The 12,103-nt window shown below is 37.2% G+C and overlaps 1 protein-coding gene across 1 annotated transcript in view; it reads right to left on the bottom strand.

The window, feature by feature from the left end:
• PALLD (palladin, cytoskeletal associated protein) overlaps positions 1 to 12,103 on the bottom strand; it is a 499,224-nt gene that overhangs the window by 444,443 nt on the left and 42,678 nt on the right. The window lies entirely within an intron of this gene.

Consider the following 12,103-nt stretch of genomic DNA (forward strand, 5'->3'; position numbering starts at 1 on the left):
CAAGCTCTCTGCTGGAAGGCAATGGGCGGCTGAGAGGTGTTATTAGAAGACACACCTCACCCTTCCAGAGAGCCAAAACAATTTTACTTAGTCACTGAGTAAATAAGTATGAAGATGTTAAGATTTACAGATAAAAGGGACTAGGTAAATATGAATGTCTTTAATTAGTACATGGCTATAACAGGTATATATTATGTATTATACGATGGTAATAAACTTTCTTTGATTTAGAGTAGGTTGGACACCCCTCTTAATGGATTCATCACTCTACCTACCTGCATCAGCCTGTTAGGAATTGGAAATAAATATAAACCAAATCCATCAACTCTCACAGTAGATTGCTTCTGTTGGTTGTTTCTGTGGAACAACCGTTGCTTAAATCAACAATGATGGCATCGCTAATTGAGAACATGGCATGTTCCATAAGGAATAGTGAAACAAATGAGGTGCTTCAAACTCTTGGTCCAAGTTCCTCCAATTATCTTTTTTCTCAAATATTAAAAAATATGACGTATGACAGAAATGGGATGCTCTAGAAATTTGTAAAGCTGCATGTGTACAACTGGGAGGTACACAATTCCAGAAAACGAAATAAAACAAACATCAGGTAAGATGATGTTTCCTAGAGATCTCAGCACTGAGCCCTTATAACCCCAAATCCACATCATACACACACACACACACACACACACACACACACTTATATTACAAGGATCTTGGTGAATTTTACACTGGCCTAAGAACTTGCTGTTATTTTGAGGGGTGCATTGATTTGTAATGCTACAACGCTACCCATTCATTCTATGTGTTGTCCAGAAGTGAGCATGAATTCTATAGTACTGCTACTTTCTATTTAATAGCTGCCTGCCTAAAGTGAAAGCAATTTTTCCTGTAAAAAATACCTTATTGGGGTGCTGGAGGGATAGCACAGCGGGTAGGGCGTTTGCCTTGCACGTGGCCGACACAGGTTCAATTCCCAGCATTTCATATGGTCCCCCATAGCACTGCCAGGAGTAATTCCTGAGTGCAGAGCCAGGAGTAACCCCTGTGCATCGCTGGGTGTGACCCAAAAAAAGCAAAAAAAAAAAAAAAAAAAAGAAAAACCTATTGTGTTGCCTTTGACAATGACTTTTTGTTGCAAAGCTCTATCAGGAATCATTGGAACTAAAATGCTGTTGACATTGTTGGGACTGGTTCTCCATGCGTATTTGTCCTTGTTTTTGGAACATGGGATAATTGCATGTAACAGCATGTAACAGGATTCTGGCCACTGGATGCCAACACATTCTTAATTAAAATACTGACCACTAAATGTAATAATTGCACAGTACCACACTGGGTAATAAATCACATCTGCCATGTATACTGTTTGGCATAACATTTCTGTTGATGAGCAAAGATTCAAGACTCAGTGTCTCTGAGAGTGGAAATTATAGTCCATGGCCTCACAGGTTTCACTGAAGGTTATTCCTACCATAGAAGCTGTAATGTGGGAGTGGACAGAGTGGCAGGATTTCTCTTGAGGACCAGCCAATCATTGATCATGATTTTTTTTACAAGTGTTATTAACGTTAGGGAAAAGGAAAGATGACATTCATAGCTACTTTGCTTCTTGAGAAAGAATCAAAGGAAGTCTACTGGGTTACTGTTTCTAATGGTAAGTGAGGATTCACCCTAACTCTGGTGGGGAATCATTTGATAAGAAGGACTATGTATGTATCACACTCTGCTTTGTTTGGCACTAAGTTATAGTGGTAAAAATTATAGACCCTGAAAAACAGTCCGTTTTTCTAAACCATTAATATCTCAGTACCTTTTTTACAAACTACAATAATAATATTGTAATTCTCTGAATCTAATCTGTCTTGCACTATAGTATACACTAATTTTGTGAACCAGTGAGAAAGAAAGAAAAAAAACCCAGGAAGGCAAAAATTCCAATATAAGTGACAGAACAGTCTTGAATGAGCCCAGTTGTACAGGCAATGACAACCACATCATCACTATGGTTTACATTGACTATAAGTATCCTCTATGGAAAAATATACTCAAATACAATATGCATTCTAATTACAGAGATGTTAAAATGTTATAAAACATATTTTACAATCCAAGTGTAGGTAACTATATCCTATAGGAATACTAAGTTTGTACATGAAAAACTCTTACTAGTATCTCTGAACATACTAATTCCTCAGTACATGTTGTCTTAGTAATAGTTCATCTCCCCTTATCACTAGGGAAATGATGACAACTTGCTATTTTTTTGTTTGTTTGTTCTGGAATCACACCCAGCTCTGTTCAAGGGTTACTCCTGGCTTTGTGCACAGGTCCACTCCTGGTTTTGCTCAGGAAACCATATGAGATGCTGGGAATCAAACCCAGGTCAACCATGTGCAACCCAGGGCTTAACCTGCTATACTCTCTCTTGCTAATTTAAAAAGGAAGACTTTATTATCTTCAAATGTTGATTTTCCCTCCTTTCCTCCCTTCTTTCCTCTTCCTTCCCCCTCCACCTTTTTCTTCTTCTATGCTCCTCCTCTTTCTCTTCTCCTGTTATTTTTTTTAAGATTTTTCCATATAATTTGGAACTGTATTTCCCCTGACCTATTTTTTTGTTTTTCCATTAAAAACACTCCTTCAGTTCCAGAAACTAAAGCTAAATGCTGTCACCTTAGGAAAAATATATCCTATTCTCGAGTGTATTTTATTTGCTTTCTGGCCCACATATGGATTGGGTAATCAGTGATTTGAAACTTATTCTGTTGTCTAATTTACTGTGCCTTTCTATGGAACCAGATTTCACTATTTGTACTTAAAAACAAAGGAACAGAATTAGCTTCCACTTGTAATTTATTGTTTTTCTGCCAGGAAAGACTTTTGACTAGATTTCTCAATCAGTTTTCAGGTGACTAGTTATTTGCTCCTATTCCAGCAGAGATTAACTATGACACTGTATTTTGGCTCAAAGAAGCAAAAATTAAATAGGAAAGAATCATTTCCATTGCTTCACATCAAACAGAAAAATTTTGCATCGTGGTCATCGCAGTATCAAGTTTCAAATTTATAATTATATTTGCTACAGTTATATTCACAAAGTAACTCCTTCTAACCGGTAAGAGAATGCCATGTCTAAGTGGAGTACTTCAACTGCTATAATTATACCTAAAGAGATTCAATTATACCTAAAGAGATTCAGTGATACGTGATGCAGCATTGCCCAAAGGCAAATGAAAAAGTATGAAGTACTTGAAACAACTCCATAGAAAAGATTTGAGACTGTGGAGTTTTGACTGAAAATATGGATATTTCAGGGTCAAATACTTCCCAACTTTTTCACAGTTCTTTAAGTAAGAAAGAATTAAATTTCCCCAAAGCACACTTTTCCTTTTGAGAAACCTGGTGTATGGTATAGTACAGGAAGAAAATACAAAATCCAAAGTCCTTTTATCTAACTGGGGGAAAAGCCTGCATTTGTTACTCAAATTATTTTTAGAATTTTCTTCCTGCTGAAATTATTGGAATACAAAAACAGGGAATGGCTAAAGGGTTGGGGACTCATTTTCAATAGGCCTAGCATAGATTTAGCAAAAAGCCATGAACCAAACTCAGGAAAATGGCTAAACAATTTAAAAAACAGCAAGAAAACAATGGTCAAAGGGATTTGATTTTTGGAAGGCTTTCCAAGTTGACAGTAATCCACGGTAAGGCTGACCTTCACAGCTTTGGGGTTGTGAAAGAGAGGATGGGGAGATAATTAGTTGTAGGAGGGAACAGCAGAGATTGGAAGAAATCACTTTTCCTGGCTTTGATCCCGTTCCCTGCAGCTTGAGGAACAGAAGGCCAAGTAAGGTAAAAGCCTCTAGAAAATGACAACAAAGACCAACAGGTCATACCTCACTCCTTCATGGCAGCTTGGGGATCATTCTGACGTTAGATACAAAACTAGGATTCACTGTGCCAATGGAATCATGGATACATGGATTCGCTTCCTAAACCATTTGTTTAATATTTAATTTTGCAGTATTTCCTCTGTACAGGCCTTATACCACTATGACTACTTAGCAGTAAAAGGGAGAACTGTGGTATGGAGACATTTAAAGAAAGAAAATAAATGAAAACATAGATGAGAAGGCAGGGCGAAGGGAAATGTATGCAAAACCAATGATAGTAAGCAAAAAAAGTAATAAAAAGTGGACAACTTTGTAATACCTATGATACCAAATGTAAAAATACCTTAAGATATTACTCTGGGTTTCGCACAGTTGTAAATTTCCCCTATGTTAAGTGTCTTAACATGCATAATCCTTGAAGTAGGTGCTTTTATTTCACATTTCACCAGCAAGGAAACTGAGGCACAGAAGCATTAATAACTGGTGTATGAGAAAGTCTTCATTTGTACCCAAGAATCCTCACTGTCAAACATTATTTTCCTCTCCTGCTTCTTCCACAAGTCTATATGCACATAAAATTTGGGCACAAACTTATTTTGAATACTAAGGGGATTATATATGACTACTTTTGTTCCTTAGAAAAAAATCACATTGATATTTTTTTTACTGATTGTTTTTCTTGTTAAATCCAGAAACTAGTCATTGAGCAAGAGGTTAGTTGAAATGATAGAATTACTTCTTTAGATTAGATGCTATGTGTGATGGCAACTGCTACTTTATGGCTGGCTACAAATGACAATATCAATTAAAATTTAAGACTACAGTAATACTCTACATTTTGCTTGGATATCAAGCTTGTTTCTTGACTCCCTGTGGGTATCAATACGAGCAGTGTTATCATGTAACAGAGGAATGGTCACAACATCTTGGCATCTGTCATGGGTTGACCAGGAGATGCAATAGGACCAATCACTCTGTATGTTCAAATCATTAAACAGCTATATAAAATAGCATAATATTTCCTGGGTTTAGTGATAGTGATCAAAGTCTACTCACTGAGCTACAGAAAAATATTCATTCCTCTCACGAATGATAACATTTTAGCAGTTGGAGTAGCACTCTAATTTTAAAGTGAGAATTACTAGTCAATAGATAGTGGATGGGAACAGGGACTGAGAAACAATGGGCTTGGTAGGGGAGAAGACAGAACAGTCTGATAGGTCATAACCCTTGGATTTGTTATCTAGAAGAAGTCATCAATGTGGAAGAATTAGCAATAAGGCAATATCTCCACTTCAGTGAAAATAAAGGTGTCACTATTTTGTTTAATGTCTTTTGATTTCTAGTTCAGTGGGGATTTGATGTCTTAAGGAAAGTTTACTATCCTCTATAAAACTGAACAGAACATAATTTTTAAAAGTAATGAGAAAGTAGAGAGGAAAAAGGATTCAAGATGAGTTAAAGGAAATGATTAGAGAATGGGAAAGTAGGATTAAGAGAGGCACTGTTTTCTTATGGCTTTTGCCCTATTTGGCTCTTTCTTATCTTCAAATACTATGGTTGAAGGAGGTAATTGGATTTGTGAAATGTTGATAAGCAACCCTTGTTAATTTTAGACTTTCACTGCTTCTAAAAGTTACAGTGCATTTGTGTACAGATGAGAAATGTGATATGAGGTATATGTGTATGTGATATGTATGTATATGTATATACATATATTCAAACTTTGTACATGCAGTCAATAAATAGGATAAAGTATACCACAAGAGGTCTTTGGCACAAGACTGAATACAAATAATACATTTTGAAAGCACCAGGATTTCAAAACCAAACTATTTTTTGTTATAAGCCATGTATTAATATCTACATAATTATCTCTAAACATGTAACATAGAGAATTGATTGACCTTTACTCATGAGAACGCCTATTTAGGTTATACTTCTTACATAATTGGGAGAGAGGAGTAAAACAAAAGGTTCAATATTAAGACTAAAAATAACATAGTTTACACCTGTGTTTCTAACACCTGTCTAAAGAGACAAACATTATGAACATTGCAGATATTACAAAACATTTCAAAATTTAAATCCTTGTGTACCTCTTACCATTCACTCTACTTAATCTTCAATGCTACCTGGAATATAGTATTTATCATTCGCATGCATTTATCTATGCTTTTACTGTACTCTTAAGCCTAAAGTAGCATTGTTTTGCAATTTTTAATTCTATAATGATTAATTAATTCAAAAATTTGTATGTACTTTTGAAACTCTCCTGAATTTGTGAGCTCCAGATATTCTAATTCATAAAATAACAATTGATACTGTATGAATATATGTTGCTATTCACCCATTTTTCCCCTCTATTTTACTGAAATAAAATTGATATATAACACCATTTTTGGTTAATTTAATGCATCAAATATGGTGATTTGAATCATGTACATATCTTCCTATCAGAAATTGAAAATATCAAAAGTTGAAGACATTTCATGCCCTTGCCCTGCCAAATATCATTTCTCCTAACCTTTCTTAAACATTAATCTACAACTGAGGAAAAATCAGCTAAATCAAACGTATGTCATAATAAAGTATTGACTATCTCTTGCAATTTATTGAGCAGTGAACTGAAAGTAAAAAGTCTGTATAGTATTGTTTATTTGCCCTTTGTGATCACATGACGATTAGGGCACTGAAACTCAAAGCCTCTTCCAACATCACGATCTTTTTCTCCACTTTTGATAATATTCAATGTCTTGCAATATAAATGAATTGGAAACATTGAGGGTGCTAAGTTTCAATTATAAAAAGTAACAATTTTATTACTTTGAACTCCATAAATTAATTGAGACAATCGGTTCAGTTGGCTAACAACGATGACCTAAGAGACTTCTCTTAAATTCCCATGAGTGATTCTACTTATAATATTAAACATGTTTGGACTATGACTATAGTCTACTTTTATTACAATAAGTGGGTGTTTACATGTTTTATCCCCCAATGAGTATGTACACATTTATCTTACAATAAAAAGATGAAAATTATTTGGACTACTATTCATAAATGGGAAATGATTTGTTATGTTTCTAGTTACAGTTATGCTTGATTAAGAATATCTATCTCCCTCAATGTCCTTTAACAATTAAGTTTTTGTTGATTGACTTACCTTACCATGTTAGTTAACTCACTAAGAAAAGAGAGTTAGCAGAGACATATTTTTCAAACGTAATTTTTTATCAAATGTAAATGTAACCCGGCAGCTATCAGGATAACAGTCTTGGGAATAAAAAAGTCAAAGTATAGAAAACTTTTGCATTTTTTAATTGAGGGGTGAGGGAGTTGGGCCACAGCTGGAAGTACTCAGAGGTTATTCCTGGCTCTGTGATTAGGGATCACTCCTGGCAGTTCTCAGGGGATTATATGCAGTGCCAGAAATTAAACTGGGATTGGCCCCATGCAGGGCAAGTATCTTAGCTACTGTATCCTTCTGGCCCCCGTGCCTCAGTTATAGAAGATGCCTATAAGCTAGTTCTAGTTGCCTCGATGTTTAGAACTAACAATAAGTACTTACAGTGATGGTGGCTAAATCTCAGGAACTACCATAGTACAAGATCAGGCATCATAAACTATGTTATATTCCTCTAGGACAAAATCGTTTTCTGCTGTTGGGTAATGACTTCACAGTTTTCATAGTCTTAGTTTCCTTATATGTATGTGACTTAAAATACATGGTTGCCGTCACAAATATTTTTCTAAATATATAAAGTGAAAATGTATAGTCTCACTTGAAAATGAACTAAAACCTTGAGTTCAATAAATGCAGTAATTTCAAACTACATTTCTCCCTGAATTTTTTTGACAACTCTTGAAATTTGAGGGTGACAAGAATGGGAAACTGATAAAAGGGGAAAAATATACTGCTGTGAATTAACATATTCCATCACTGTATCACTGTCATCTGGTCTCATCGATTTGCTCAAGTAATGTCTCCATTGTGAGACTTGTTACTGCTTTTGGCATATCGAATATGCCATGGGTAGCTTGCCAGGCTCTGTCGTGTGGATGAGATATTCTTGGTAGATTGCCGGGCTCTCTAAGAGGAGGAATTGAACCTGGGTTGGCAGGGTGCAAGGCAAACGCACTACTTGCACTCCAGCCCAACATATTTCATAGAGATATGAAATATTAGGACTATTCAAAAAAATCCATAAATCCAGATTTTATATAATCATTCAACTTGTTTATACATTTCATGTGATTAGGATGGTACCTAAGTTATAGATAATCTCAATTGCTGTGGACATCAGCCTTTCTTGAGGCTTTGTTGGAACAATGCAAGATTTCAGACAATAAATAAAGTTTTTCCAGTTTCTTTGTGGGGGTGGTTATAACTGGTATTTGTGTCAGTTTTGTTTGTGACACATTACTTATAAATTAGTTGTAATGCCATCAAATGTCTGACCTGGGTTTTATCCTGTTTCCATCATCTTCCTTGTTCAATGGGCTACTTTATCTCCAGTGCCAAGTCTCGCTATGCACAGTTCCCCAACCAATCTTTTCTACTGAGGCTACACTTAAGAAGATCCAGCAGCAGCTTGATAGACCAGTCATTTAGCAATTTGTTTTCCTATTCTGGTTTTAGCTGTAGTTTTGTCACTAAAGTCCTGCTGCATTTAATCATGCCGCAGCCTTTTTCTTCACTAAACTCTTGAAAGGTGGAATTTCCCCCTAAAGCTCCTGTTCCAGTACCTGGAACCTGAGACCTGGTTCCATATTTGCTTCTGGTACATTCTTCTGAAGTAAGTCTGGATCTTACCATTGGAAATGGACAAACTCCAGACTCACCTCATTCACCTCCCAATAGAGCTTGGTCATCTCAGCCTGGAATGTCTTTGTTGACTAGTTTGTCTACTGAACCTGCATTTATTCTGATTCTTCTGGGTCCTTAGGAGAAGCCTGCAGGCCATCTGGTTGGTTTGTTACTTTAGTGCAAGGAATTCTCTCTCTCTCTCTCTCTCTCTCTCTCTCTCTCTCTCTCTCTCTCTCTCTCTCTCTCTCTCTCTCTCTCTCTCTCTCTCTCTCTCTCTCTCTCTCCCTGTCAGAATGGGGACAGCCAGTGGAATTTAGGAACCATTTTCGGAGGTGCCTCCAGCATAGCATGAATTCCAGCCCTTTGAGCCATCTCCTGAGCCTGGAAATTCATTCTATTAAACAGGTTCTGTCTCTGCCATGCCCCCACGTTATGTACGTAACCGAGACTCTTGACCCCTGTGGCATAGCTATGTATTCAAACCACTGAGTCAACAACACTGAAAACATAAGATCCAAACAATAACAACCAAACTTTAAAACGTGCCTGTCAAGAGGGCAGACTGGGAGTGGGGGTGGGGGGGAATACTGGTGGAGGGAAGGTGACACTAGTGGTGGGATTGGTGGTCAAGCATTTTTCTAAACCTCAACCACCAATAGTTTTGCAAATCACGGTTCTTTAATAAAACAGAATTTCTTAAAAAGTTCCTTCAAAGATAATTCCTGTGTCTGATGTGGAAAAAGGAGCTCAATGTTTATAGGAATTGAGTTCACTTACAAATGTACAGCAGAGAAAATCAAGATCTTTGGAATGGAAATTGAGAAAATCCAATACATGTTTATACTCTTATCCTCAAACCATAACAAAAGCCCCCAAACAAAACAAACTCCAAAGAATAACAAAATGGCCAGCTAACTTTAAACAATGGAGCGTTCTCATTAAAGAATTACAATTTGTAATGACTAATGAGAATTAATCATTGGCCTTGGCAAAAATGGGAGATGTTAAGTGCAAACCAGTTAATAATTCCATAACTGCCATGGGAATTAATGATTCCCTAACCTTGTAAAAATAAGATACAGAGCATGAATTTGATGACCTCCAAGTTATCCAAGCGGTAAAATAAACTTTAATAAATAATTGTGGTATGACCATTTAAAACAATCCTTTACTGCTACATAGAGTTTTTGGTCATTTTTGGAAAGCTGTAATATACTAACTTGCCATGGTAATACGTTTGGATGAATCCAGTTTTGGAGGTAATGAAAGTGGGCCTCCAAATGTATATTCAATTTATTTTTACTGTAGGCAAAACAATAAGAATTTTTTTGATGGAAAAATATTCATAAACGCAGAATTTAGAATGACTTTGATTGAATAAAGAAGCGTTTTACTGCCCCCTGCTGTCAGGTTCTGAAAACAATGTCACAAAAGAAAAAGCAAGTGGAGGTAAAATTGAATATAGGAGGGGGGCGGTGCAGAATTCTTTGTCTCTAATTACACTACTTTGGAGAGTAATGCTAATGCTCCCTTCATCTCTGTGGGTAATAATTTGGTGTTCTAAGAAACCAATTCTAGCAAAATTTGTTCTAGCAAACTGTACTGCAAAGCAGATGGCTAGTAAATGACAGCTTGTGGCATATAAAACGCTGTTAATAAACATACCTCCTATAACCAAAGGTGTCTTCCATCACAACACAAATTTCATCATTTAGAACATACCTCTTATATTTACACAATTTAAATAAAAGATTCTCGACATTAATAAACATAGAACTTCCAAAACAAGTGACCTATTCTTTCTAGAGTATGATATAGAAATAACATAAAATGTTACTCAAATTTGGAGCACGAAATTAGGAAATGAAATTTTTTTTCTTTTTGGGTCACACCTGGCGATGGACAGGGGTTACTCCTGGCTTTGCACTCAGGAATTACTCCTGGCGGTGCTCAGGGGACCATATGGGATGCTGGGAATCGAACCTGGGTCGGCCGCATGCAAGGCAAACGCCCTACCCGCTGTGCTATCTCTCCAGCCCCAGGAAATGAGAAATATTAAACAGACAAGCCATAACATGAATTCAACAAATTTGAGGTACACAGCTCTGCTTTTTCATATATTATTTTCTTTAGTTCTCACAAAGTAGAATGAGACAGGTATTAAACCTCCATTTCCCAGATAAAGTAACTAAATCACAGTAACTTGCCTCAGAGACACAGCTGGCAAATAAGGAGTCATAATTGCGAATCTGCAGTCTGACTTCAGGGTCAAGCCAGTTATACGTTTTGCACTGATGGTATAAATTCAACAATTATAGAGGAATCATTTACAGTATTTATTACAGTTTATTGATGCCCACCATCTGCTTACTTTATTATTATTATTATTATTATTATTATTATTATTATTATTGTAGTAGCATTAGTAGTAGTAATCATAGTCTGTAGCACTGTAGCACTGTCATCCTGTTGTTCATCGATTTGCTCAAGCAGGCACCAGTAACTTCTCCATTGTGAGACTTGTTACTATTTTTGGCATATTGAATACACCAGGGGTACCTTGCCAGGCTCTGTCGTGCGGGCAGGGTACTCTCTGTAGCTTGCCCAGCTCCCCGAGAGGGACGGAGGAATCGAACTCGGGTCAGCCGCATATAAGGCAAAATGCCCTACCTGCTGTGCTATGGCTCCGGTCCTAGTGATCATAGTCAATGGTCATAATTTATGCATTTATGCATGTGGAACAGACTGTATAGCACTCTGGTTACCTTCCTTTCTTGGAAAAGTTCTACCTCCCTTGATTGTTTCAAGTGGAAGCAAGGAGGGGTGGAGTAGGTGCAATTTAGCCTGTGTGAGTGCAGTGTTTCTCAAACCTTTTCTTACCTTGGTTCACTTCTAGTCTATTTACTTCTGATGGGTCCCCTGTGTTATCCCTCGGCCCTAGTCTCCAGCCGTGGTCCCCCCTTTATGCGTTTTCATTCATTCACCTGTGTCACCCTTGGGTATCAGGAGGCCCATGGGGAGCATCTCCACACACAACATCCACAGAAACTGCCTCCATCCCCACTCTCTCATGCAGGTGTTCGTCTTGCAGGTCAGTTTTTCGCTTGGAGTTGGAATCCCACCTGGATGCTTACTCCTAGTTCTATGCTCAGGGACCCTCCAGGGTACTTGGGGGAATCATATGCCGTGCTGAAGATGCCACCAGGGTCAAAAGCCACAAGACAAATAAGTGCCATAACCTGGGTACTCTTCCAGCCCATTTCTGGTGGGTCACTATTCACCTGAATCTTTTCCTTCTGGACTGCTAGAAACTTCTGCTTCTAGCCACACAGTGGGAGCACTTCAATTCAAGCCACGCACACGCATTCACAGTACCTTGAACCAACTGGGAGCACATTTA

Source organism: Sorex araneus, chromosome 1 (assembly GCF_027595985.1).
Source record: "Sorex araneus isolate mSorAra2 chromosome 1, mSorAra2.pri, whole genome shotgun sequence".
In the NCBI taxonomy this organism is placed as follows: domain Eukaryota; kingdom Metazoa; phylum Chordata; class Mammalia; order Eulipotyphla; family Soricidae; genus Sorex; species Sorex araneus.